Source organism: Ovis canadensis, chromosome 9, assembly GCF_042477335.2.
Source record: "Ovis canadensis isolate MfBH-ARS-UI-01 breed Bighorn chromosome 9, ARS-UI_OviCan_v2, whole genome shotgun sequence".
Classification (NCBI taxonomy): domain Eukaryota; kingdom Metazoa; phylum Chordata; class Mammalia; order Artiodactyla; family Bovidae; genus Ovis; species Ovis canadensis.
The window spans coordinates 82,799,644-82,826,513 of record NC_091253.1 but is presented as its reverse complement, the minus strand read 5'-3'; the positions used below and the strand labels follow the sequence as shown (position 1 = coordinate 82,826,513).

The 26,870-nt window shown below is 42.5% G+C and overlaps 1 long non-coding RNA gene across 1 annotated transcript in view; it reads left to right on the top strand.

Moving 5' to 3' along the window:
- Positions 1-23,847: 23,847 nt before the first annotated feature.
- Positions 23,848-26,870, top strand: part of LOC138445906 (uncharacterized) — a 41,885-nt gene continuing 38,862 nt past the window's right edge. The window contains exon 1 of the long non-coding RNA XR_011259039.1: positions 23,848-23,937. This is a non-coding gene — a long non-coding RNA (uncharacterized lncRNA). The remainder of the gene's footprint in view (positions 23,938-26,870) is intronic.

The window sequence follows — 26,870 nt, the reverse complement described above, 5'->3', positions numbered from 1 at the left end:
AGCTGGCGAGAAGTTTCTGCATAACACAGGGAGCCCAGCCTGGCACTTTATAATGACCTAGAGGGGTGGGATAAGGGGAGGGGAAGGAGGCCCAAGAGGGGGGGTGATATATGTATAACTATGACTGATTTGCATTGTTGTATGGCAGAAACCAACACCACAATGTAGAGCAAATTTCCTCCAATTATAAAATAAATTTAAAGCAGAGTTTACATGCTTTAGAGTCAGAAGATGTCAAGAATAGAATGGAGAATATAAGCCCTACTTGGAAACAGAGCTTAATAAATGAATCAGGTTTATAGGATAGTAACCTGAAAAGAAAAAAGATGGTTGGATGGCATCAGTGAGCGACTTGATGAACATGAGTTTGAGCAAGTTCCAGGAGTTGGTGATGGACAGTGAAGCCTGGCGTGCTGCAGTCCATGGGGTCACAAAGAGTCAGACACGACTGAGCGACTGAACTGAACTGAACTGAACCTGAAACAGAATTGCAGGCCAGGGACATAGGCAGAAAAGCACAGCACAACCAGCACCAAGTGTTAAAGAGCCAAGGAAGGGATGAGGGAAAGACTGGGGCCTAATCAGGAAAGACCTGGGAGTTTCCAAATGAACCAAATTAAAGAATAGTGTGATCAGGAGATTTAAAGTCCCCTCGAAGGCGTATGGTATAGTTGTTGAATTCTTATTCTGATATCTTAATACTTAATCATCTCATATGAAAATATATATTTTTGTTTTGTTCAGCTTATGTGGATAAATGATATTTAAAAGGACATATGTTCAGCCATGCTGTTTTCATGTTTCAGGAGAACTTAATGACTTGGTTTGAGACTCAATTATGCCATCTGGTGTTACAAACCTCAAACTGCAGGCAAACAGGATCCAGAGAAAATTATTTCGGCATCTAACAAGCAGGTTGTTATCGTAGTTGTTTTCAGAGACATAAAAACCAAAAACCCCAACCTACAACAAGATGGTATTGATGGCAGTTTAATGTGCCATTGTTTTCAGTGATATTTCTGTTTTAACAGTACTTTCACTAGTTTTAAATCTCTCGTGGGTAGGGATCAGGTCTCATTTGCCTTTGTATCGTTAGCACAATCCTTAGAATACAGTAGATGCTTAAAAAATATTTGGTGAAGAAATGAATGAATACATGTGGTTTGGGACGCAGAGAAGAGGATCTCCTGGGCAATTTTATGCAAAGACATGTTTTATGCACAGACATGTTTATTGTGCTGGGCAATGGTAGGACAAGGGAAAAGCAGCTTGGCGTTTGCAGTTTCTAGGCCATCGTTGGGAATTGATCCTTAGAGGATAGACCCATATAGTAATGTGGGCCCTGTCTTTCAGCGCAATATACAACATGTATCATTACCTCTACAAAGAAACTTGACTCGGACCAGGCATGTTTTCTAGAGCTCTCTCACCTCCAAGTCACAGACATCATCCTGACTTTCAGCTCTCAAGATCTGTTTCTGCAACCAACACATCTGAGGTTTACAAACTGTATTTGTGCAACTATGTAGCCAAATTCACTGGTGGGAACTAGAGAGTTTTCTTAGACCCTGTTCACATGTGAATTTTTGTGTCAAAATGAAGATGTGGAAATATCGATTATAGACATTCTCCTGTATTGTGCAATGTGGTTAGTGCCATGAGATTTATAGCTTGAGAACATAATGCACAGATTTTGTAAAATTTCATGGAGTTTTTCCAGAAAGGACAGGAAGGAGTCAGTGGCATTCCTCTGATTTTAAGTATTTATTTTATTGATTGGTGAAATGATAAAAATTTTCGTTCTTTTTTTTTCCCCCACTCACTCCTTCTTTGTGCTATGCTAAGTGGCCTCAGTTGTGCCCAACTGTGCAACCCTATGAACTGTAGCCCGCCAGGCTCCGTTGTCCATGGGATTCTCCAGGCAAGAATACTGGAGTGGGTTGCCATGCCTTCCTCCAGGGGATCTTCCCCACCCAGGGATCAAATCCACGTCTCTTTATTTCTAGCGCATTGGCAGGCGGGTTCTTTACCGCTAGTGCTACCTGGGAAACCATTCTTCTATAAACATGTGCTAACTGAGTGCTTGTTCTGAGTAGAGAAATGTGCCAAGAGCCTTTAAAGGTTTAAAAGTGAGGAGGGTGGGGGAATGTGTCCTCTAAGAATTTAATCTAGTTGGGGTGACTTGACTGGAGAAGCAGCACACTCCCTTTTTATGTATTTAAAAACAAAAACAAAGGAGAAAGCTTAAGAGTTAAGTAAAAATGCAGCTGGTGCAACTTTACAAGCCCCTGACTACATTCTATGATTATAGTTCGAAGTTCAACATGCTTATTTGGTGTAATGAAGGGAGAATTGAGCAGAATAAACTCCTTGTTCATCCTGCTGTTCATCATTTGGTTGTTAATTCACCGAATGCCACTTGAATGGCTGAATATTCAGTGACAGTGAACCGGACGCAGAAAAAGGTGATTACTGCAGAAAGGCAGTGAGAAGGGGAAAGCAAGAACCCAGACTCTGATAGAGAAAAATTCCCACTTTCAGCTGGGTTGCTTTGAGGGCAAGGAGAGAGGAAGAAAAATGTAGTTCTAAATCCTACAATTGATCCATCTTAGGCCTTGTCGTGATTCACACCATCAGTTGAAGGATCTGGAAAGAAATCTTTGTAAGCCGACCAAAATGCTTTCAGTCGAGAAGAAATGAGAAGTTTCTATCTTACCCAGGAGCCTTAAGAAGTTTACAACACGCAACTTACCTAAAATCTGAGGAAGGCGTGCCACCTGATCATTTTCTTTTCCATCCTTTGGTTTCCTTTAATTAGCTCTAGGGAGTAGACCTTAATGTACCTGGCAGATGGGACATTCACACGTTGAATCATTTGCTTTCCCAGTCCTTATCTCCTTCAGGCATCACCGTAGATTTAGACAGTCATGCATTTTGGTGGGTGCTTGGTTCAGATTTCAACCAGAACATATGTCTGTTACAGTTTCCGAACTTGAGTTAATGTCTTGAAGGGACAACGGTGAGAAAAATCTCTTAATTGGGGTTCTGTTTGAGTTTGATTATTGAGGATAATGAGCATAACTATTTATTAGTCTAAGTAAGTCCCTCTGCCTTGGAAACATCTGTCATGGGAAAGTACTAAGACTATGTACTACACGGCAAGTATGTTGTACAATTCCGCTTCAGTGATGAAAGGTGATCTTACCATCCATAAAAGAGCCTGCAATTCCATAAAAACACATCCAGCTGAAAAGAAATGTAAACTTGACTTTAAAGGAAAGTTGTTGGCCATTGTTTTAGACTCACAAACATTAATCTTAATTAGAACCGGTCTATCAAATGGTTCTGACTCTGTTCTTCTAGTATGTTCCTCTACCCTACTCCCTGACTTTAAACTAATTAATATTATAATTTAAAGTGATTAAATTCCATGCTGTAGGTGCAATTGTTGAGGGACTCCTGGAATCAGACCCAATGGGTGGTATCATGAGTGTTCGCCAACCGTGGATGGGCTTCGGTCATTGCTGGGCACACAGGTGACTGTGGATGTGCAGGTCTCTTCGTGACCAGGGCGTGGTATAATGCTGGGCTCCTCAAAGTTCAGTTATTGACTCACTTCACAAGTTGTGCCCCTTCAGTGTGTTGCCTGCTGTTGTCGTTCAGTCCCCCAGTCATGTCTGACTCTTTTTGACCCCATGGTCTGCAGCACACCAGGCCTCTCTGTCCTTCACCATCTCCCAAAGTGTGCCCAAGTTCATGTCCATTGCATCAGTGATGCCATCCAGCCATCTCATCCTCTGACGCCCTCTTCTTCTGTCCTCAATCTTTCCCAGCCTATACAATTTCTAATTTAAAATTTTCCCTTACATTAACTATTTTAAAAATTTACATACTACTCTGGCCTCCTCTTAAGTAGTACCATCTATGTATGGGAGATGTGATATGTGATGGGATATGCCCTTTGAATACATTATTTTGAGCTTCCCTGGTAGCTCAGCTGGTAAAGAATCTGCCTGCAGTGCAGGAGACCATGTTTCAATTCCTGGGTGGGGAAGATACCCTGGAGAATGGATAGGCTACCCACTCCAATATTCTTGGGCTTCCCTGGTGGCTCAGACAGTAAAGAATTTGCCTGCAATGTGGGAGGCCTGGGTTCAATCTCTGGGTTGGGAAGATCCTCTGGAGAAGGCAATGGCTATCCACTCCAGAATTCTTGCCTGGAGAATCCCCATGGACAGAGGAGCCTTGCAGGCTACAGTCCATGGTGCTGCAAAAACTCAAACATGACTGAGTGACTAGGCATAGCACAGCACATACGTCATTTTGTCAGATCTATGACCCCAGTTTTTCACATTGTTAACATGTCTGAGGTTGTGATGTTTCTGACAATGAATACCAGGAATCATCCGTGTGCTTTCTGCTGACCAGTCAGCCCTCAGGATGTAATTATTATTGCCTGACACCTTCTGGCAAGAAGAAGGTACTGGGTAAAATTTGAAGAATGGATGTGGTTTAGATGGTAAAGAATCTGCTTGCAATGCAGGAGACTGGGGTTCAATCCCTGGGTGGGGAACATCCCCTGGAGAAGGGAGTGACAACCCACTCCAATATTGTTGCTTGGAGAATTCCATGGATAGAGCAGCCTGGTGGGCTACAATCCATGGGTTCACAAAGAGTTGGACATGACTGAGTGACTAACACTTTCACTTTCACTTGCAGACAGTGGGGGAGAATCCTTGAAGAAACAGATTTATTAGGGCATGCTCTCTAAGGCATGGATGATGACATCATGGGGGAACCCATGGACGTTGTTGATCTTGAGTTTATAAGCAATTCAGAAGAATTTGATACTTGATTGTAAAGAAATTTAAGAAATCTTTTAGCCCATTAAATTTGCTCATATGTTTCTTTATATGTATGCTCACATGTAATTTATTTTAAAATACTCTGCCCAAAGAAGCTTAAGAGTTCTTTTAGCGAGAGTAAAATAGAAACAGTAAATGATAACTTTGGGTCATGAAGTGTTGTTTGCTTGCTTATTTGTTTTCTTAGCAGCACATAAAATCCTGGTTGAAATTGAGAGTGTTACAATTGAAAGTGCCTTAAATGTGATGAAATATTGTATTGCTTTTCTCATATATGTTAAATTAAAAACAAAACAATCTATTCAGGAAACCTTCAAGCTTCTCAAGGACTCCCAGTGGTGCCTATGCTGTGTTTGGGGTCACATTTGTACCCTGACTAAGTGAGGTCAATTGTGGGTTGGAATCAGTCCTTATTCACTTACTAGTGGTGTGATTGAGCTAGTGACTTACTTGTTAAGCCCCAGTTGCTCTACCTGTTATATAGAAGTCTTGAGTGGACACCCTCAGAAGCAGACCTTGAGACAAAAATGTGAGTGTAAATGGTGTTGGGATCCTAGGAAGCAGAGGTGGAGGGAAAGTGAGACAGGATGGAAAGGAAGACTGCACAGGTGTGTGTCCACAGGTAGGTGACCACGGTGGGCAGTTGAGCCTGGATCCCACTGGGATCCTCTGACCCTGGCATATGTAGAACATGCTTCAGAGTTAACCCAGGGGCAGGGAAGACATTGATTTATCAAGTGCTTATTTTCCATGTATTTGACAAGCACTTATTTATTGAGCACCATTCTATATGACTGAGAGCTACTTCTGGTGACGTCAACTCTGCAGCAGCGCTGGCTGTCCTGTGCACCTGCAGACTCCTGAGGCAGAGAAGGGCTGGCACTTGCAGGAGGATGCAGTTGACATGTGTGATAACAGTGAGAACTCAGGGGATACAAGTAGGACATCAACAATATTGCCTCCAATGGGAATGATAACATACCTCAAAGTACTGTTGTGAGTGTTAAATACAATCAGACCACACACACTTGGGTTTCCCAGGTGGCACTAGTTGTAAAGAACCCACCTGCCAACGCAAGAGAGTTAAGAGCCTCGGGTTTGATCCCTGGATAGGGAAGATTTCCTGGAGGAGGGTGTGGCAGCCCACTCCAGTTTTCTCGCCTGGATAATCCCATGGACAGATGAGCCTGGTGGTCTACAGTCGTTGGGGTTGTAAGGAGTCAAACACAACTGAGCGATCGTGCACACACGCACTATTTTCTGTTTAATGACTGAGGTGAGAGACTATCTCCCTTCCTCTGGGCCAGAATGAGAAATTCTATAGCCTCGACTGTTGCTGACAGCTTTCCATGCTCTAAATTTGACAGTTCCTGAGCCTTAGCTGTCATTGTAGAGGAGAGAGACATAAAGAAGGAATGGATTGGGTCTGTTTTAAAACACAGTCAACTCTAGAGACTCCTGGAGGGGTGGGGTGGGGATAAGTCACACCTCTCCTGATGTTTCCTGACGTTCCTCATGAAAGATCAGAATTCATCAATGTGGATAATACAAATCGTGTTTTAATGGATGGGCAGATGTGTGTATCACCCTGTTGGGAAGCCACGAGGCCCTCACAAATGTCCTTGCAAGTTATGTTCCATCCTGTCTCTGCTGTGGCAAAGATGCATCAGGATGCTTGTTTTCCTCAGGGGATGAGGAAGTAGAAGAAGAGTCCTGACATTCTTTTCTTATGAGAGATTCTCAAAATTTTCTCCAAGGTCGCACTGTGCTCCAAGCCAAGCCACACAACTGTGGGGAGGTTGATGTTCCTTGGTCAACAGTTCAAAGGTGGAAAAGGATGAGAGAGGGTGAGAGATTTCTGGCATCATGGATTTCCAGCCCTTCCACGGCTCTTTTAAGACACCCATATATTCTTGAGGAGAGGATCCTTGAGGCACCTTTGACACTGGGTCCCTTCTTCTGGTGAGTGGGCTTGGGCTACACGAAGACTCTAGAGGTTAGACTGCCTGCACCTGAATCCAGCCTCCATAACCTCCCACCTTTGTAATCTCAGGCAGGTTACCCGAGCGCGCTGCACCTCAGTTTTCTCATCTGTAGGGAAGATACAACAGCAGCACTTACCTCCTAAGGCTGTGGTGAGGATTAAAGAAAGCGATAGGCACTTAGCACAATACCTGGCACGGAGTTATTGTTTGACACATATTAACTACAGCAATGGCACCCCACTCCAGTACTCTTGCCTGGCAAATCCCATGGACGGAGGAGCCTGGTAGGCTGCAGTTCGCAGGGCCATGAAGAGTCGGACATGACTGGGCGACTTCACTTTTACTGTTCACTTTCATGCATTGGAGAAGGAAATGGCAACCCACTCCAGTGTTCTTGCCTGGAGAATCCCAGGGCCGGGGAAGCCTGGTGTCTATGGGGTCACACAGGGTCAGACACGACTGAAGTGACTTAGCAGCAGCTGGTGCTGTGGTTATTATTATTAATTATTCTCATGGTTATGATTAGGATTTGCCTAATCAGACTTAAGTGGATGGTGCTAGAGACAGAATTCGCTAGATCCAGATCCTAAACTTGTGTTTGCACTCTTATCTCTCCCGTGGTGAAGAGAGAGCCTTAAGGAAAAACAAACCATGAGTCTCCACCTTTAGAGCTTTTGCTCTAGAGCAGAGCTGATCACCCATCTGTGGCCTTCCCAAGCAGGGGCGTCTCCTGGGAGAGAAGATTCTTTATCTTTGGTCTTTACCACCTCAGCAGCTCCATGGAAGATACCTTCTCCAAATGGCCAAGCCAGGGAGGCCTCTTCTCATCAAAGCCAGGGCTTCAGCCTTCTAAACAGGCCTGTCTAAAGCCCTGCTCCCCAGCACGGATGGCTGTCTGAGGGTGCCCTTGGCTGTGGTCCTCCTCGGGTTTCTCCCCAGGTGGTGGACAGTGAAGGGGGAGAAATAATTGTGGAGAGAGGAGGCTGGAGCTTAAAGGACAGAAGAGCCTGGAAGCTTTGTAAGGCCAACTAGTTTATGTTTTCATCAATATTTCTTTAAAATCTCACTGTTCAAAAGCATATCAGAGTTTCTTGTGGAAGAAACACTTGATCTACCTGGATTCAGACCAATGTGTACAGTTCATGCATATTCATGAATGCATTTCTAGTAATCCAAGGAATATCAGCAGTCGTTTCATTTCGGTCGGAATAAGGCATGTTAGGGAGAAGGCAATGGCACCTCACTCCAGTACTCTTGCCTGGAAAATCCCATGGACTGGGGGTGCCTGGTTGGCCACAGTCCATGGGGTCTAGAAGAGTCAGACACAACTGAGTGACTTCACTTTCACTTTTCACTTTCATGCGTTGGAGAAGGAAATGGCAACCCACTCCAGTATTCTTGCCTGGATAATCCCAGGGACGGGGGAGCCTGGTGGGCTGCCGTCTGTGGGGTCGCACAGTTGGACACGACTGAAGCGACTTAGCAGCTGCAGCAGCAGCAGGGCATATTAATGAAGGACCAGGAAGCCTGGTGTGCTGCAGTCCATGGGGTAGCAGAGAGTTGGACGTGACTTAGCAACTAAACAGCAACAACAAAGGCATGTTATGAATTAGTCTGAAGATTGGGGCTAAAAATAGGAAAGGGAAGAGGGAAACTAAGGGGAGAAGGGAGCATTTTTTAGGTCCATTTGCTTCATATCTCTTCCCTTATATGCATGCAATTGATGGAAAAGATCTTATTATTCTCATTGGGCTGCTGCCTAACCTGAAAAATGGTAAGCAACTGAGTCTAGCTTCAGCCCCAGGATTGGCTGATTTCGAAGCCCATGTCTTGTTCACTTTCTCATTTTCCTTCAGTAGTTAAAAAAAAAAAAGCAAACTGCCTTGTGATCAAGTTTAATGGAATTTTAAGTGGCACTGAGATAAACTGGCATGCCCACCATCACTCTGTTTACTTGAAAGCATTCTGCAAGGTCTGGGCCCACCTCACATATGCTCATGAATCACTTCAGTCATGTCTGACTCTTTGTGACTCCATGGACTATAACCCACCAGGCTCCTCTGTCCGTGGGATTCCCCAGGCAAGAATACTGGAGTGGGTTGCCATTTCCACACATCTGCGTACAGATCACGTAGGTTTCTGTCATCCTCTAGATCACAGAGGAGGTCTCTGCTCCAGCAGAGCCAGACTCAGACTCCAGCACATTCCCATCTCTCATCCGTACTATTTCTCACACCTGGATGCTCTCTTTCCACCAATGAAACAAGCAAATGCTCCCTTCCCCATTTCTCATTAAATCTTTCTAGCCCTGCCCCCGGTTCTGGCAGTTAGGCCTGCAATTTTCACGCCCAGGTCCAATGGCAGAAGTCATTACTTGGGATTGGTTTCAAAAGCCTGACCTGGGGAAAAAAGATAGAAAACTGCATGCTAGGTAGGTTCTGAAATAAAAAATGCTAATAGATCATGTTTCCCAGGGTGGGTGAGGAGGACAGAAGGGGAATCAGAAAGGTGGAGGTTTTAGGTGAATGGGTCCCTAAGAAGCTGGCCCTCCAGAGCCTGTGTCCGGGAGGGTGAGGTATGCTCCTGCAATCCAGATTCATCTGGGGAGTCTGAGAGCAGGGATGGCCTGGGCCCCAGACAAGAGTTCCCTGTGCTTCCGCTCGCCATGGGGGCAGGCTGATGATGCTCTGAGCTGATAAGGGTCCCAAAGCAGTGCCTGCAGCTTGGAAGGTGTGGGTAAGTAGGTGTCTTTTGCAGAGCAGCGTAGACAGGACAACCAGAGTGCTATCAGACTCCAGTGGCCCTGCGGCTGGGAACGTGGACAACAAAACTTTGTGCTGTGTGGACTGACAACCAGGTCCCCATGAGGAGGGAGACTTCTAGGCAGATGCCAACGCCCATGGGGGAGCACAGCCAACTGGAGACCCATCCCCAGACCAGAGTACTATGTACAGCAGACCCCGCTCACCCAACTCAACTTAGATCCCATGAGCCGGGGGCAGTTTTTGCCTCTCAAATGGGGTTCAATATCAAAGTTCAGTTCAGTTCAGTTGCTCAGTCATGTCTGACTCTGCGACCCCACGAACCGCAGCACACCAGGCCTCCCTGTCCATCACCAACTCCTGGAGTTTACCCAAACTCATGTCCATTGAGTTGATGATGCCATCCAACCATCTCATCCTCTGTCATCCCCTTCTCCTCCTGCCTTCAATCTTTCCCAGCATCAGGGTCTTTTCAAATGAGTCAGCTGTTCTCATCAGGTGGCCAAAATATTGGAGTTTCAGCTTCAACATCAGTCCTTCCAATGAACACCCAGGACTGATCTCCTTTAGAATGGACTGGTTGGAACTCCTTGCAGTCCAAGGGACTCTCAAGAGTCTTCTCCAACACCACAGTTCAAAAGCATCAATTCTTTGGTGCTCAACTTTCTTTATAGTCCAACTCTCACATCTACACATGACTACTGCAAAAACTATAGCCTTGACTAGACGGACCTTTGTTGACAAAGTAATATCTCTGCTTTTTAATATGCTGTCTAGGTTGGTTATAACTTTCCTTCCAAGGAGTAAGCGTCTTTTAATTTCATGGCTTCAATCACCATCTGCAGTGATTTTGGAGTTAAATTCAGTTTAAACAAAAATCATCAGAGTTGGGAAGTAATTTTGGGGGACAATTGAACTAGGCTGGTGGAGTTGAAGAACGGCCAATCCAGCCCCACGACGGGCCAGCTCCTGTTTCACTCTGTTTCAGGAATCACTTCTCTAATGACGGCAGACCTTCTGGTCTTCAGGTTCACAAAGCTTGAGGTGACTTCACATGCAGGAGGGAAATGGACAGTTACTTCCAGCATTTTTGTGAGTGGCAGATGGAGCCAGGGATGCCTTCAAGACAAGCTTTGGAATCAAATAGAAATTTACCTGGTGCTGTCCCATACAGCACCAGGAGGAGAAAGTCATGGGAGAAATGATTAGAGATGTAGTTTACTGGGACGAATCAGGTAGAAAGGTTGGTGGGAGTGTTCACAAGCCATCAACAAATATAAATTAAAACCACGTTTACCATTTTATGATGATCAGATCAGCAAAGATAAGAAAAGAAAGATAATATCTAGTGCTGGTGAGGAAAGCTGGTGGGAACATAAACAAGTGTTCAGTTCCTACTGGAGGGCACTTTAGTACCATGGATCAAAAGGGAAACTATTCCCTTTTGAGTGGGCAATTTTTCCAGGAATTTCTCCAAAGGGAAGGATGAGTATGAATATATTTGTGTGAGGAAGTTGATCTCAGATGGGTTTATAGACAAAACGTGGGAAAGCACAAACATATTCATAAAAAGTGAAGTGAATAAATTATGAAGCATCCATATACCAATCATCAAGCTATATGCAAATGAACCCAGAGATATGATGGAGACCTTGCAATGATGACATAGATTTACATCAATATTAGCATAGTATGCTCTTTAAGATATTTTTTAAGTCATAAAAGCAGACTTGAATTAGCATATTTGGTGAATAAACTGGAAATACACTGAGAAAAAATCTCACAGGAAAAAAATGTGAATGAACGCAGCTAATTACAAGCCTGGTATATTTTTTGTTAGAAAAGATTAGAAAGTGCATTTTTTAACCTTCTAAATTGCTACAGTCATAGCACAATTATTTTTCCCTCTTTATAAAATATGCAGACAGATAAGAAGCCAAGAATGTGATATATAGCACAGGGACTATGGTTAGTAATACAGTCTTTTAGATTGAAAGTCGTTGGTAGACCTTAAGTATTCTTACCACTCACACATGCACACATACACACACTGAGTTACCTATATAAACTATGTGAGGTGATGGTTGAATTAACTGTCTTGAACTGGTATATATCTATAATCTTGTAGACTTTAAATATATACAATTATATTTGTCAATTACTCCTGATCTGAATAAAGTTTAAAATATGCATAGAGAAAAGTCAGGAGGTCATTACACCAAAATACTAAAGGTGGATGTTTTGGGGGCATTGGTAATATTAAAACTAAAGTTATCTTTACTTTCTCCTTTTCAATTTAAAGAATTATATGAAAGACTTATTGGAATGAGAATGAATTATATATTTATATTTATCTAAGTGCCATGGGGTGTTGGATCAGGTCCTTCTCTCCCTGCTGTGATGAACTCTGCCCTCTTCCCAGAGTATTTTTTTCTCTTGTCTGAACTCCTGGGGCAGTTAACCCCCAAGTTCTTTCCAAGGCAGGTGTTCAATAAAGCTTTTCTGTTAAATCTATCATTGGTGATGAGTCTGTCTTCTGCTGTTTCCCCAGCGTCTTTGTGAATTCAACTAGATTTTAAATTATTTGAGGATAGAAACCAAGCATCGCTAAGAACTTACTTGATTGACCTCTATTCTTAGACACTTCTGAGAACCCAGAAGGGATAAATAATACTTTGTGGATGGATTTGGTTGTAGACAGGTGGTGGAGGAAGACGACCCTCTTGGAGTCAGATGGCATTTCTCAAGTGGAGCTTGAAGACCTGGAGCCAATCACCATGTGATGGTCAGAACTGCAGAGCCCTGTTATAAGATAAAGCCCAGCAAACGCTCTGTCCTGGGAGACTTCTCTCCTTCCTAGCAGTAGACACAGAAGCTGCTTTTGCACTGGCCTGAGAAGCTGACCCTATGGAATGCTGAACATCTGCTGGTCTGCTGTGGTTTAGTTCACTTCAGTCACTCAGTTGTGTCTGACTCTTTGTGACCCCATGGACTGCAGCACACCAGGCCTCCCTGTCCATCACCAACTCCCGGAGTTTACTCAAACTCATGTCCATTGAGTCGGTGATGCCATCCAACCATCTCATCCTCTGTCATCCCCTTCTCCTCCTGCCTTCAATCTTTCCCAGCATCAGGGTCTTCTACAGTGAGTCAGTTCTTCGCATCAGGTGGCCAAAGTATTGGATTTTCAGCTTCAACATCAGTCCTTCCAATGAATATTCAGGACTGATTTCCTTTAGGATTGACTGGTTGGATCTCCTTGCAGTCCAAGAGACTCTCAAGAGTCTTCTCCAATACCACAGTTCAACAGCATCAATTCTTCGGTGCTCAGCTTTCTTTATTGTCCAACTCTCACATCCATACATGACTACTGCAAAAACCATAGCCTTGACTAGATGGACCTTTGTTGGCAAAGTAATGTCTCTGCTTTTTAACACGCTGTCTAGGTTGTTCATAACTTTTCTTCCAAGGAGTAAGCATCTTTTTATTTCATGGCCACAGTCACCATCTGCAGTGATTTTCGAGCCCAAGAAAATAAAGTCTGCCACTGTTTCCACTATTTGCCATGAAGTGATGGGACCGAATGCCATGATCTCATTCTTGGGCAGGAGAGAGAGCTGGGGCTGTATCACCCTGAGCCTGATTCACAGGTAAAATCTGGAAACCAGTGATCTGAATTTCATGCTTGCTCTCTGACTAGATTTTTTTTTCTTTTTAAAATATTTATTTATTTGGCTGTGTTGGGTCTTATCTGTGGCACTCGGGATCTTGCGTAGCAGTGCACGAACTCTCCAGTTGCGGTGCTAAGCCTCAGTAATTGTGGCACGAGGGCTTAGCCGATTCTCAGCATGTAGGATCATAGTGACCTACATGCTGAGGGACCTACTGACCAGGGATCAAACCCACATCTCCTGCATTGCAAGGCAGATTCGTAACCTCTAGAAGACCAGAAAAGTCCCTCCCTGACTTCTGATTAGCAAATTGGGATGAAAACTTCGGTTGCAAGTAAGTACAGTCATGGGCATTCCAGGTGGCGCTAGTGGTAAAGAACCAGCCTCCTAATGCAGGAGACATAAGATTCGGGTTTGATCCCTGAGTCAGGAAGATCCCCTGGAAGGGGACAATCCACTCCAGTGTTCTTGCCTGGAGAATTCCATGGACAGAGGGGCCTGGAGGGCTTCAGTCCAGAGCTCTGCAAAGAGTTGGATAGGACTGAAGTGACAAAACACACAACCCACACACATGCAAGTACAGCCATCCCTCAGTATCCCTGGGGGATTCATTTCAGGAACCCACAGATCCCCAAATCTGAGGATGCTCAACTACCTTATAGAAAATCATGCAGTATTTGCATATTAAAAAGCAGAGACATCACTTTGTCGACAAAGGTCTGTATAGTCAAAGCTATGGTTTTTCTAGTAGTCATGTACGGATGTGAGAGTTGGACCATAAAGAAGGTTGAGAATCAAAGAATTGATGCTTTTGAACTGTGGTGCTGGAGAAGACTCTTGAGAGTCCCTTGGACAACATAGAGATCAAACCAGTCAATCCTAAAGGAAATCAACCTTGACTATTCATTAAAAGGACTGATGCTGAAGCTGAAGCTCCAATACTTCGTTTACTCATTGGAAAAGACCCTGATGCTGGGAAAGATTGAAGGCAGGAGGAGAAGGGGGATGACAGAGGGAAAGATGGTTGGATGGCATCATTGACTCAATGGACAGGAGTTTGAGCAAGCTCTGGGAGACGGTGAAGGACAGGGAAGCCTGGTGTGCCACAGTCCACGGGGTCACAAAGAGTCAGACATGGCTTAGCAAAGGAACAGCAACAATATGCGCATCCTCTTGTATATTTTGTCATTTTAAGATTATTTATAATACCTAATATAATGCAAATTACATGTAAATCATTGTAAATACAATGTAAATGCTATGTAGATAGTTGCCAGAATACAGCAAAGTCAAGTTTTGTTTTCTGGAACTTTCTGTAAATTTTTTTCCAAATATTTTTGATCCGTGGTTGATTGTATCTGAGGATAAAGAACTCATGAACGTGGAGGGCTGATTGGATATCATTAAAAGAGAGGGAAAAAAGAGAAAATAATGAAAATATGTCTGGAAATAAAGATTTGGTAAAATGAAAGAAAGGAAGGGAGAAAGGAAGGATCAAAAGAATGAAGGAATGAAAGAAGGCAAGAGGAGAAAAAGTGAAAGAAAAACGATGGAGGAATTTTCAGTGCAGCTCAGTTCAGTTCAGTCGCGCTCAGTCGTATCCGACTCTGCGACCCCATGAATCGCAGCACGCCAGGCCTCCCTGTCCATCACCATCTCCCGGAGTTCACTCAGACTCACGTCCATCGAGTCAGTGATGCCATCCAGCCATCTCATCCTCTGTCGTCCCCTTCTCCTCCTGCCCCCAATCCCTCCCAGCATCAGAGTCTTTTCCAATGAGTCAATTCTTCACATGAGGTGGCCAAAGGACTGGAGTTTCAGCTTTAGCATCATTCCTTCCAAAGAAATCCCAGGGTTGATCTCCTTCAGAATGGACTGCTTGGATCTCCTTGCGGTCCAAGGGACTCTGAAGAGTCTTCTCCAACATCACAGTTCAAAAGCATCCATTCTTCGGTGCTCAGCCTTCTTCATAGTCCAACTCTCACATCCATACATGACCACAGGAAAAACCATAGCCTTGACTAGACGGACCTTAGTCAGCAAAGTAATGTCTGCTTTTGAATATACTATCTAGGTTGGTCATAACTTTTCTTCCAAGGAGTAAGCGTCTTGTAATTTCATGGCTGCAGTCACCATCTGCAGTGATTTTGGAGCCAAAAAACATAAAGTCTGCCACTGTTTCCACTGTTTCCCCATCTATTTCCCATGAAGTGGTGGGACCGGATGCCATAATCTTCGTTTTCTGAATGTTGAGCTTTAGGCCAATTTTTTCACTCTCCTCTTTCACTTTCATCAAGAGGCTTTTTAGTTCCTCTTCACTTTCTGCCATAAGGGTGGTGTCATCTGCATATCTGAGATTATTGATATTTCTTCTGGCAATCTTGATTCCAGCTTGTGTTTCTTCCAGTCCAGCGTTTCTCATGATGTACTCTGCATAGAAGTTAAATAAGCAGGGTGACAATATACAGCCTTGATGGACTCCTTTTCCTATTTGGAACCAGTCTGTTGTTCCATGTCCAGTTCTAACTGTTGCTTCCTGACCTGCATACAGATTTCTCAAGGGGCAGGTTAGGTGGTCTGGTATTCCCATCTCTTTCAGAATTTTCCACAGTTTCTTGTGATCCACACAGTCAAAGGCTTTGCCATAGTCAATAAAGCAGAAATAGATGTTTTTCTGGAACTCTCTCGCTTTTTCCATCATCCAGAGGACGTTGGCAATTTGATCTCTGGCTCCTCTGCCTCCTCTAAAACCAGCTTGAACATCAGGGAGTTCACGGTTCACATACTGCTGAAGCCTGGCTTGGAGAATTTTGAGCATAACTTTACTAGCGTGTGAGATGACTGCAATTGTGCGGTAGTTTGGGCATTCTTTGGCATCGCCTTTCTTTGGAATTAGAATGAAAACTGACCTTTTCCAGTCCTGTGGCCACTGCTGAGTTTTCCAAATTTGCTGGCATATTGAGTGCAGCACTTTCACAGCATCATCTTTCAGGGTTTGAAATAGCTCAACTGGAATTCCATCACCTTCACTAGCTTTGTTCATAGCAATGCTTTCTAAGGCCCACTTGACTTCACATTCCAGGATGTCTGGCTCTAGATGAGTGATCACACCATTGTGATTATCCAGGTCGTGAAGATCTTTTTTGTACAGTTCTTCTTGCCACCTCTTCTTAATATCTTCTGCTTCTGTCAGGTCCAGACCATTTCTGTCCTTCATTGAGCCCATCTTTGCATGAAATGTTCCCTTGGTATCTCTAATTTTCTTAAAGAGATCTCTAGTCTTTCCCATTCTGTTGTTTTCCTCTATTTCTTTGCATTGATCGCTGAAGAAGGCTTTCTTATCTCTTCTTGCTATTCTCTGCAACTCTGCATTCAGATACTTATATCTTTCCTTTTCTCCTTGGCTTTTCACCTCTCTTCTTTTCACAGCTGTTTGTAAGGCCTCCCCAGACAGCCATTTTGCTTTTTTGCATTTCTTTTCCATGGGGATGGTCTTGATCCCTGTCTCCTGTACAATGTCACAAATCTCATTCCATAGTTCATCAGGCACTCTATCTATTAGATCTAGGCCCTTAAATCTATTTCTCACTTCCACTGCACAATCATAAGGGATTTGATTTAGGTCATACCTGAATGGTTTTGTGGTTTTCCCTACTTTCTTCAATTTAAGTCTGAATTTGCCAATAAGGAGTTCATGATCTGAGCCACAGTCAGCTCCTGGTCTTGTTTTTGTTGACTGTATAGAGCTTCTCCATCTTTGTCTGCAAAGAATATAATCAATCTGATTTTGGTGTTGACCATCTGGTGATATCCATGTGTAGAGTCTTCTCTTGTGTTGTTGGAAGAGGGTGTTTGCTATGACCAGTGCATTTTCTTGGCAAAACTCTATTAGTATTCGCCCTTTTTCATTCTGCATTCCAAAGCCAAATTTACCTGTTACTCCAGGTGTTTCTTGACTTCCTACTTTTGCATTGCAGTCCCATATAATGAAAAGGACATCTTTTTTGGGTGTTAGTTCTAAAAGGTCTTGTAGGTCTTCATAAAACCGTTCAACTTCAGCTTCTTCAGCGTTACTGGTTGGGGCATAGACTTGGATAGCTGTGATATTGAACGGTTTGCCTTGGAGACGAAGAGAGATCATTCTGTCGTTTTTGAGATGGCATCCAAGCACTGCATTTCGGACTTTAGCAGAAATTTAGCAGATACTATCTCTGAAAATCGTTGCAGAGAGTTTTAAGGCCTTGCACTGTGTAATCCCTACAGAGCTTTAGGGAGTGTTTGGGGCCCTGAGCACATGCAAGACTAGTGGTCAGAGAGTTGGGGTGGAGGAGAGCTCGTTGTCATAAACCAATCCTGTGGCTTTGCTTGAATGCAAGCTCTCTGGACTTCCTCTTGAAACACGGGTATCATCAAGGAGATGGCAAAGTTTCCTTCTTGCTCTAACTTTCGATAACTTATAAATGATAGAAGCACACACCCTGAAGCAGCTCAGCAGGCTTTGTTTGTGGTGGTTGTATTACAAACTAACCCACTTGTTCAATTTTCCACTTGCCTTTGTTTCTGTCCTTTCATCCAACTAGTGAGTATCAGAAGACGTTTTCAAAGCTCCTTGCAGAAATTACTTGTCTTGATGTGTGATGACAATCTATGTGCCCCAAATCTGTGTTTTTACAATCTTGCTTTCTTTTGCTTATTATCTGGCCTAAGGGGTAACCCTAAATTTTTCAGTTAAATTACAGAAGAGGCAAGTCTCCAAAGTTCTTTACTTAATGATGTCTAAGCTTGATAGAGGGGCTTCCCAGGTGGCACTAGGGGTAAAAATCCACCTGCCAATGCAAGAGATGTAAGAGACACGGGTTTGTTTCCTGGGTCAGGAAGATCCCTTGGAGAAAGAATGGCAACCCCACTCCAGTATTCTTGCCTGAAAAATCCCATGGACAGAGGAGCCTGGCGGGGTACAGTCCATGGGGCTGCTAAGAGTCGGGACATGACTGAGCACGCACAGGTATGATAGATATTCAACTTCTTACCTAATTTTCTGAGTATCCATAAGAAATCTGTGTGTGACTCAGCTCTTACTAGACTACAAAAGTGTTATCCTTTGGCTATTGTCTCTCAGGATTAGGGGTAAGACAACAATGATGGTGCCTCATTAAAAAAAAAACAACACAACAACTGATTACTGTGATAAACCATGCATACCAGAAGTGCACAACATGAATTAAGTATGCTGGTCGCAGACACTCAGTTCAGTGTTGTGTGTGTGTTCACGCCTATGTAATCACCACCCAGATTGGGATATAGAACATTCTGGCACGTCAGAACATCTTCTCGTGCCCCTTTCTAATCGATTTTCCCTTCACCCTCACCTGCAGAGGGCGGTGATTTTGACTTCTATCACCATTGGTGGGTTTTGCCTGGTTTTAAACCTCATATAGTGGATTCCAGTGGCATGCACATTTTGGCTCTGGAGGGAGAGGTCCTTCGGTTCACTTCCCTGTAATGACTTATTTTACTGTCTGGTCTATACCTCTATGCTTACTCGCTACAGTTAGTGCCATGAAGTTCATTCTGTGTGACGGCCAGATGCACTGTCACACGCAACTGTACAATTTACTCACGTGATTTAGACTCACATCAAGAGTCTCCAATCTCTTAGATCAAGTTCCACAAGAGTCAGAAAATAAACGGTGAATCCAGTGAAATAGGCCTTGCTGAAAACAGATGAACCAGACCCAGCGGTGAATCACAATAATTTCGTGAAAGGAGTAAATTGGCCCCCCAGGAGAGGATACTTTTTTACAAAGGCTTAATAAGAGGAGGCAGCTCACTTCCCAATTGGGAATCAAGTAAATGCCTAATTTAGTTGACTTAACCGGGCTACAGACTTTATTTTCTTGGGCTTCAAAGTCATTGCGAAGGGTGACTGCAGCCATGAAATTAAAAGACTCTTGTTTCTTGGAAGGAAAGTTAAGATCAACCTAGACAGCATATTGAAAAGCAGAGACATTGCCAACAAAAGTCCGTCTAGTCAAAGCTATGGTTTTTCCAGTGGTCATGTATGAAAGTGAGGGTTGGACCATAAAGAAGGCTGAGCGCTGAAGAATTGATGCTTTTGAACTGTGGTGTTGGAGAAGACTCTTGAGAGTCCCTTGGACTGCAAGGAGATCCAACCAGTCAATCCTAAAGGAGATCAGTCCTGAGTGTTCATTGGAAGGACTGATGCTGAAGCTGAAGCTCCAATACTTTGGCCACCTGATACGAAGACCTTGATGCTGGGAAAATTTGCAGGCAGAAGGGACCGACAGAGGATGAGGTGGTTGGATGGCATCACCGACTCAACAGACATGAATTTGAGCAAGTTCCAGGAGATGGTGAAGGACAGGGAAGCCTTGTGTGCTGCAATCCATGAGGTCTCAAAAAGTCAGACACGACTGATGGACTGAACAGTAACAGCCACCAGGCTACCTAAAAATGTGGAAAACAACCTGCTATTCAGCATAATGTCACTAGATGGAGATCTTGAGTCGATCATGGCTTGTTGGCTTTCTTTATCTCAGGTTTTCTTTATTTGAATCTGCTTTACCAAGGGTCTGAATACACATAGAATGCAGTTTACAATTTTGGCATTTCACGTTTTTTTGCTGAACTTTTTGGGGATGGTAATTTGGAGTAAAATGGATTTAGTTTTAAATGTATTAGCTTAATTAATTTCTCATCTGGGGGTCCCAGGGAGGTGGAAGCACCCCTGATGTGCAGGCTGTACGCTATTAATCTGGTGTTTATTTCTGGCAGAAGCTACCAGCGTTTATTCACATTGCCCCACTGGGTGTGGCTGGTTGTGGAGACTGTCATTATACCTTAGAACTGATAGAAAGAGGAAACACTCATCAGAAATGGCTCCACTGCAGCCAACAAGTGAACCCAACTGTTTTTCCATAGAACAAGCGATTTTGATCTCTTTGATTGACAAAACTATAGCAGTGAAAGCTAAAGCTTCTTGTCTTTTTTAGTTATGAATGAAATTCCAAAGTGATTTTTATGTTTAATCACAATTTGACCTTATAGAGAAATCTAGAAGTATGTGGTAAAAGCTTTTGTTTTCTTTTATTTGTCAAGGCAGTCATTGCCATTCAGGCAATGCCGAAGACAATGACTGAAGCAGCTCATGTCCGTGAATAAGTGTTTGAGAAAACTCGGGCGCTGGACAGTTTTGCCTGTGATGTGTTGACCTTCTGTCCAGGGACAATGTGGCCATTTAGCTTGGCTGCTATCTGAAATGAGTTTGAGTGTTTCAGCTCATTTCATAAGAAACACAAATAAAGCCCACATAATAAAACATGCAGTTTGGGATTATAGCCAGTCTCTGTTCAGAAGGTACCCAGAACTACATTTCTGAGAACTGAAATCCTGTTCCAAGTAGATAGGGACTCTTGTGCTTCCAGAGGGGGCCAGTTGAAGGGGAAGGAAGGAAGGAATAGAAGAAAGGAAAATTGTAAACTGTGAGCCTTCATGCCAGTGGAAGTGACACTCTAGTGAGCCAGCCTGGAGGCCCTGCAGTCCCCAAGACCCCACCTCAAACCTTCTCAACCTGCATGATTTAAAGGTTCAGGCGGAGGCTGGTCTCTGCTTTCCCATTTCATGTTCTGCTTTTCAGCTTCACAGGTGCATAATAAAGAGTGGTATGGACTTCACTTCTTCCTACCCTTACCTGTCCCCACAGTTTCAACCCACAGGGCAGCCAGATAGGCAAAAGTCCACAGACCCCAGGCAGCGAGCACAGGGTACTTGTCTGCTGTCTATCTGGCCCGGGAAATAGGCTCCCAGGCCTGGTATGGCTAAGAAGGGATTTTGTCCTGTGGATGTAACTGAACTAATTTGCGTAAGTATGGAGTCTTAGCCAAGAAATGTCTCCAATTGCAGACTCCGAATGATCATTTCAACAAAGGAGATTATTTGGTTTCCTGGTGTGTTTTTCCTAATAACTCATTTTCTTAAACAAAAGCAAACTCATCTTCATTAGAGAGAAGGATTCTCGTAAATGCAGGTGTGTTTGTCCCTCAGTTGTGCCCGACTCTTTGCGACCCCATTTACTGCAGCCCACGAGCTCCTCTGTCCATGGGATTTTCTAGGCAAGGATACTGGAATGGGTTGCCATTTCCTTCTCCAGGGGATATTCTCTTCCCAGGGATCGAACCCAGGTCTCCTGTACTGCAGGCCAATTCTTGACTGAGCTACCAGGGAAGGGCAGTAAATGTGGGTGGTTCAAGAGGAAAAAAAAATTTAATTATTTGTAATCTTGTCATCTTAGACAAAATCTCTGTTAATGCCATTCTGTTTATCTTTTGATCAAAGATATATATTAATATATGACATTTTTACAAAAATAGGAGTCATACTGTTTAATGGTTTCTATTTTCACAAAGTGCTGTATTACACTTTTTATATTGGTAAACATTTATATATAACTTCACATTTAATAGCTGCTTTGTATTCTATTGTAAACAATCTTGTAATGTTGAACAGAAGCCTCCCCACCATCAATGTTATTGATGATACAAACAAAATTATAGTCAACATTTGAAAGTGATTTTAACTGTAAGTTCTAATTTTCACATATATTCAGTTTGAAGAACTTGACTGCTGAGAAATTCTTTCCAGTATGAGAAAGCTACGTCTTTCACAGGCATCAAGAACAAAAATCAACATTTATGAAGAATACAAAAGATCCCCCCATGTTAAAACATTCCCTGCATATATTTACCTGAATTATACATGTATACCTGCACACTCCCAGGTGATACACTATTTTAATGTGATGGAAAGTAGTTACCTTAATTCTTAAAGTTGATTCTTATGTGGGTAAATGGGGAAAAAAATATGCCAGGATACAAGATGCATGAAAAATGTTTTAAAGCCTTTATTGGGCTTGAAATGATGAGAGTTTACATAATTAATCATAAGGGGATGTTTTTAGTCACAGAAATGATCATTAGTACTGCACTAGAGTTAAGTAATCTTTATAGCAATATAAAAATGCCATTTCACCCTTAGATCTTACCGAGATTTTGTCTCTCTTTTATGCTCTTTGGCATTACAACACTCGGTAATTGAATGCTACTTAATAATGAGGGTGGGTAATGAAACCATCTAAGCTAATGTGTCCATGGAAATTTCTGAAGCACAAACTCCAAATATTACCACAGTACATTGTGCTAGCCCAAAGCTAGGAAAAAGAGAAATTAAGTGCTATCATTGTGGTGCTTAAAAATTAGCCCCACTTAAGAAATTAATAGCCTTTGTTCTTTTTCATCTTTTTTTTTTTTAAGTGGCGTTTTAAGATGCAGTTCCATATTTCAGCCTTGGCTTTTATCGCTTGCGTTGGTGGGAGCAGTCACAAAGTTTAACTCTCCATCCTAAATTATAAAAAAAAAGTCTGTGGTGAGTTTTTTCAATAAACAGATGGCTCCTATTTGATCTATTTTGACAAAGAGGCAATAATAAAGACAATCAGTGATTTTCATTGGCTCACATGAGAAGCTAGACCATGTCAGTGGTTAACAGTGCAGCCTCTGGAGTTAGGAACAGGGTTTGTATCTGGGCCCTGCCGTGAATTGGTGATGTGACCTTGGGGTGATCTGCTACCCCTAGGGGGCATTTCCCTTAAAAAATTGAGAATAAAAATGTTGTACTCTTTCCTGAAAAATTCCATGGGCAGAGGACCCTGGCAGGCTACAATCCAGGAGTCGCACAGAGTTGGACATGCCTGAGCCCCTGAACATGCATACACTTGAGATTAAATGAGGAAATTCTAGGTGTGTATCACAGGGCCTGACCGCAGAAAAGTAGTTCCATACATTGTTACCATTGCTAAAAGTATTGGCTAACAGCAGCTGAAAGTTGAATGGAGTAAGATTCCACTTTATTTTGCTCCCCAAACAAAATGCCCATGGATGAGGGCAGTTGTGGATATTTCAGCCTATTTGATCAGAATTAATCGTGTCATCATCTAACTAAAATCCCCCAGCAATTTAATTCAGAGATATTAACATTTTATAGAAACAAAAGCACAAAACTGTGGTCTAGATGTTTTGACTTTTCTCTGATCTGTTCAATGAAATGACCCTTCAATTGCACTACATGTCTTCTTATCACAAATGTCTCCTCATAACCGCTTTTAGCAAATGTAACATTGAAAATAGGAGAAGCTGCCTAACGTAACATTTAATGAATCACCTTTAAATTAAAAAAAAAAGCAAGAATATCTCTTGTGCCTTCGAAATGAAACTTAATTGGTTCCCAACATGAACTGTTGGATTTTGATCTCTTAAAAAAAAAAAAAAATCTTTGATTTTTGACTATAAGACCTGGTTTAAAATTTAACTGAAGTAATTGATTTGTAAAATTTAAAAAGCAATTCTTTAATCTTTTACTAAACTATTAATAAGTTAATAACCTCATTTCATTGAATTTCCTCTTTTATATTAAGTTCAGCTTCTTATGTAGGTTCCTGTTCATTCAAAAATATGCTCTTTTTTTTTGAAATGTCAGCCTTGCTATGTCAGAAAAATTACTTTGTAGCATTTTTTCTTGTTGCAGTTTTCCACCAAAATTTACCCGGAAGTGAAAATGAGGTGGGAGAGGGCAAGAGATGGTAAGCATGAAAATATTTCTGAACCTTATACTCCAAATTTTAGCAAATCTGTTTTTCAGGAAGTGGATTCCAATTTTCTTTAATCCTTCCTGACAGTAGGTACAGCTGAATAGAAGATCATCAGATTCCTCTGTCTAACATTTTGAAAACAATGTTCTTTTTATGACTATCACATAAGAAAGAATATAAATCATGTCTGCTCCATAATAAATAGACTTTTCTGCTCAGTTTCGTATGGGAAACAGTTTAGACAAACTTTTTGTGTGTCTACACTTTACTTATCAAAATTTTCCTAGAGTTGGTCATATATCACTTAGTACAATATTGACACCATCTGTTTTAAGCTTGAAATGATTGTCTCTTAACTTTAAGAAGTGAATTTCTTGGAAGTTATGTCTGTTTAGTACCTCTCAATTGTTAGACTGGTATATTTAAATGCTCTAATAATGGGGAAAATGTTAGGTCAGTTGTCATTCCATTTGAGATCAATAAGCCGATTTAAAATGAAAAACAAAACCCGATGAAGCCTAATAATTTGATTGATTCTCTCAACGATGGTGACTATATAGGTCTGTGTGCATGAATAGTAATAGCCAGGTTTAATAATCCGTGAGAAGTGGCCTTCTGTTGGCTTTTAAAAACAAATATATCCATGGAGTATCCAAAAGTAGTTCTAGGCTCCCAGCCCTGTTATAGGGCGATCAAGAAAGATTCCTGAGCACATATTTTATAATTTGACTCTAGATTTTTAAAGTAGTATATGCATTTGTGTGTGCTAAGTCGCTTCATTCGTGTCCGACTCTGCGACTCTATGGACTGTAGTCCACCAGGCTCCTCTGTCCATTGGATTCTCCAGGCAAGAATACTGGAGTGGGTTGCCATGCTCTTCTCCAGGGATCTTCCTGTATATTCTTTATTAAAACTTAAGAAATCTGGATATATGATCTTACAAGAATTCATGACTTTCCCCCCCTTTTTTGGCCACACCACATGATTGTGGGATCTTAGTTCCTTGACCAGGGGTTGAACCCAGGCCCCAGGAGTGAAAGCACTGAGTCTTAACCACTGGGTTGCCAGGAAATTCCCTCATGATCTCTTCAGATAATCTTGTGACCCAGAGGAAGATGAGATGATGAGATACATACTCTTGTCCATTTGTGTGAGATCTAATGCCGCGGCAATGCAGGATGTGTGACAGCCAACCACAGTTTGTTTTATTCACTGTTGTGCCTAGAGGAGAATCTGGCACATAGTAGGTCTTAATAAATATTTGTGGAATGATGACATCAAATGAAAAAAATGAAAGGAGGGAAACAATGTGATCAGAGAGGAAGGAGGTATCGCAGTGGAGAAGCAATGCGGATCTTCAACCATAGCAGGCGAGGAAGCCCCAGTTTTTCTGGCTCTGAAAGCTTGGAGGTGGGCGTGACCGACGGCGCCAAAGAGGAACCACGCCCCGCATGTCGTTGCATTGTCTAGCTTCCTTGGTAAATAGCCCCATCTTGAAGTGTCTGGCTATTTCTAGCTTCTCTGCTTCTCAGTTCCTTGGGGGTTTCTTCGTTTCCCAGTTGCCCTCTGCTTGTGTTGACATGAAGCCTGGGTTTTCTGGGTAATAATCAGAACAGTGAGATGGTTGAGAATTCAGATGTGGGCTTCAGATACACCTGGGCACGAGCGGTCCAGGGTCTGCCTTCTCCATGTATCTGATTCCAAGCAAGCTGCTTAGTCTAGTTCAGTCTCATTTTCCTCATTTATGTATTTGGATTGATAATAATTATGCTTCCCTAGCTGGGTTGCTGAAAGATGAGTGAGAAGATGCCTGACATGAATATTTAATGGTAAGGACCTTGGGTGGGTGGCTCATTGCTTTCCAAAAGTGGAACTTCATATAGAAGGATGGTGCATGAGAAGAGCTTATCACAGGGCTCATGAGATGCTTTAGACAACAGGTGAGATTCCATTTCCATGTATGTCTTTTCACTGATCCTGGTGTTGAGAAACAGATCACGAGTAGGGACCAAAAGTGGAAAGACTCTGACCCTAACAAAGGATGTGGCGTAAGCCGTATCCTGTGTCTAGGTCTCATTCTCCAGTTACTGTGGTGAGTCAGGTAGGTGTTAATTATCAACACTGAAGTGATCCACATGGAATAAACCTTTTCCGATCAGGGCATTAACATTCTTTTGTTATATTATTATAGTCATTTTAGCTTTGCTATTGTGAAAGACATTTCTTCTCAGACTGTGCTTCTCCTTTCAAATTGATATTAAAAAAACTCCAATTACATTTGCCAGGATGGAAAAGGCTTGGGTTTTGTTGGAGCAGTACTTAGTAGGCTGTTTGTGTCTCTGTGTTATGAAAATACGCTGCTGTGAAGAGGACTGTGGGGTCTCACGTGTGGTCTCGTGATTCAAGGGGCCAGCTTCATCATGAGTGTGGTTAAACGGTTAATCTCCCAAGAGAAAGAAAGAAGCAATTGGACAGGCTTTTCCTATGTAACTATTACTAATGCATTTGAAGAAAAATAGAATTCCTTATTAAAATAACTAAGCATAAACATAGGCCAAGGCTACTAATTTTCCTGTATAGAATATGCAATTAGAACAAGATAATAAAGAAAATAAGCACCTAATTACAGTTTGATGCTTGTATCATTAACCTTCAACTGTTACAGATGTTAATTCTTTCCCTCGCTTCCCTTTATAACTTTAAACAAAGATGGGAACATGCAGGCAATTCCTTTTCCCAGAGCTTCCCTGAAACCTCTTGCTTCTTCCCAGATACCCACTCCTTGAGGTTCACAGCTAAAGTGTTCACATCTTTCTTGAAACCTGGTGCTGTCTGCTGCTGCTTTGCCTTCCAACCTTTCCATGTACTGTTCCCTCAGCCTGAAAAGCTCTTCCTTCTCATCCCTGATATTGAGATGTGGTTCT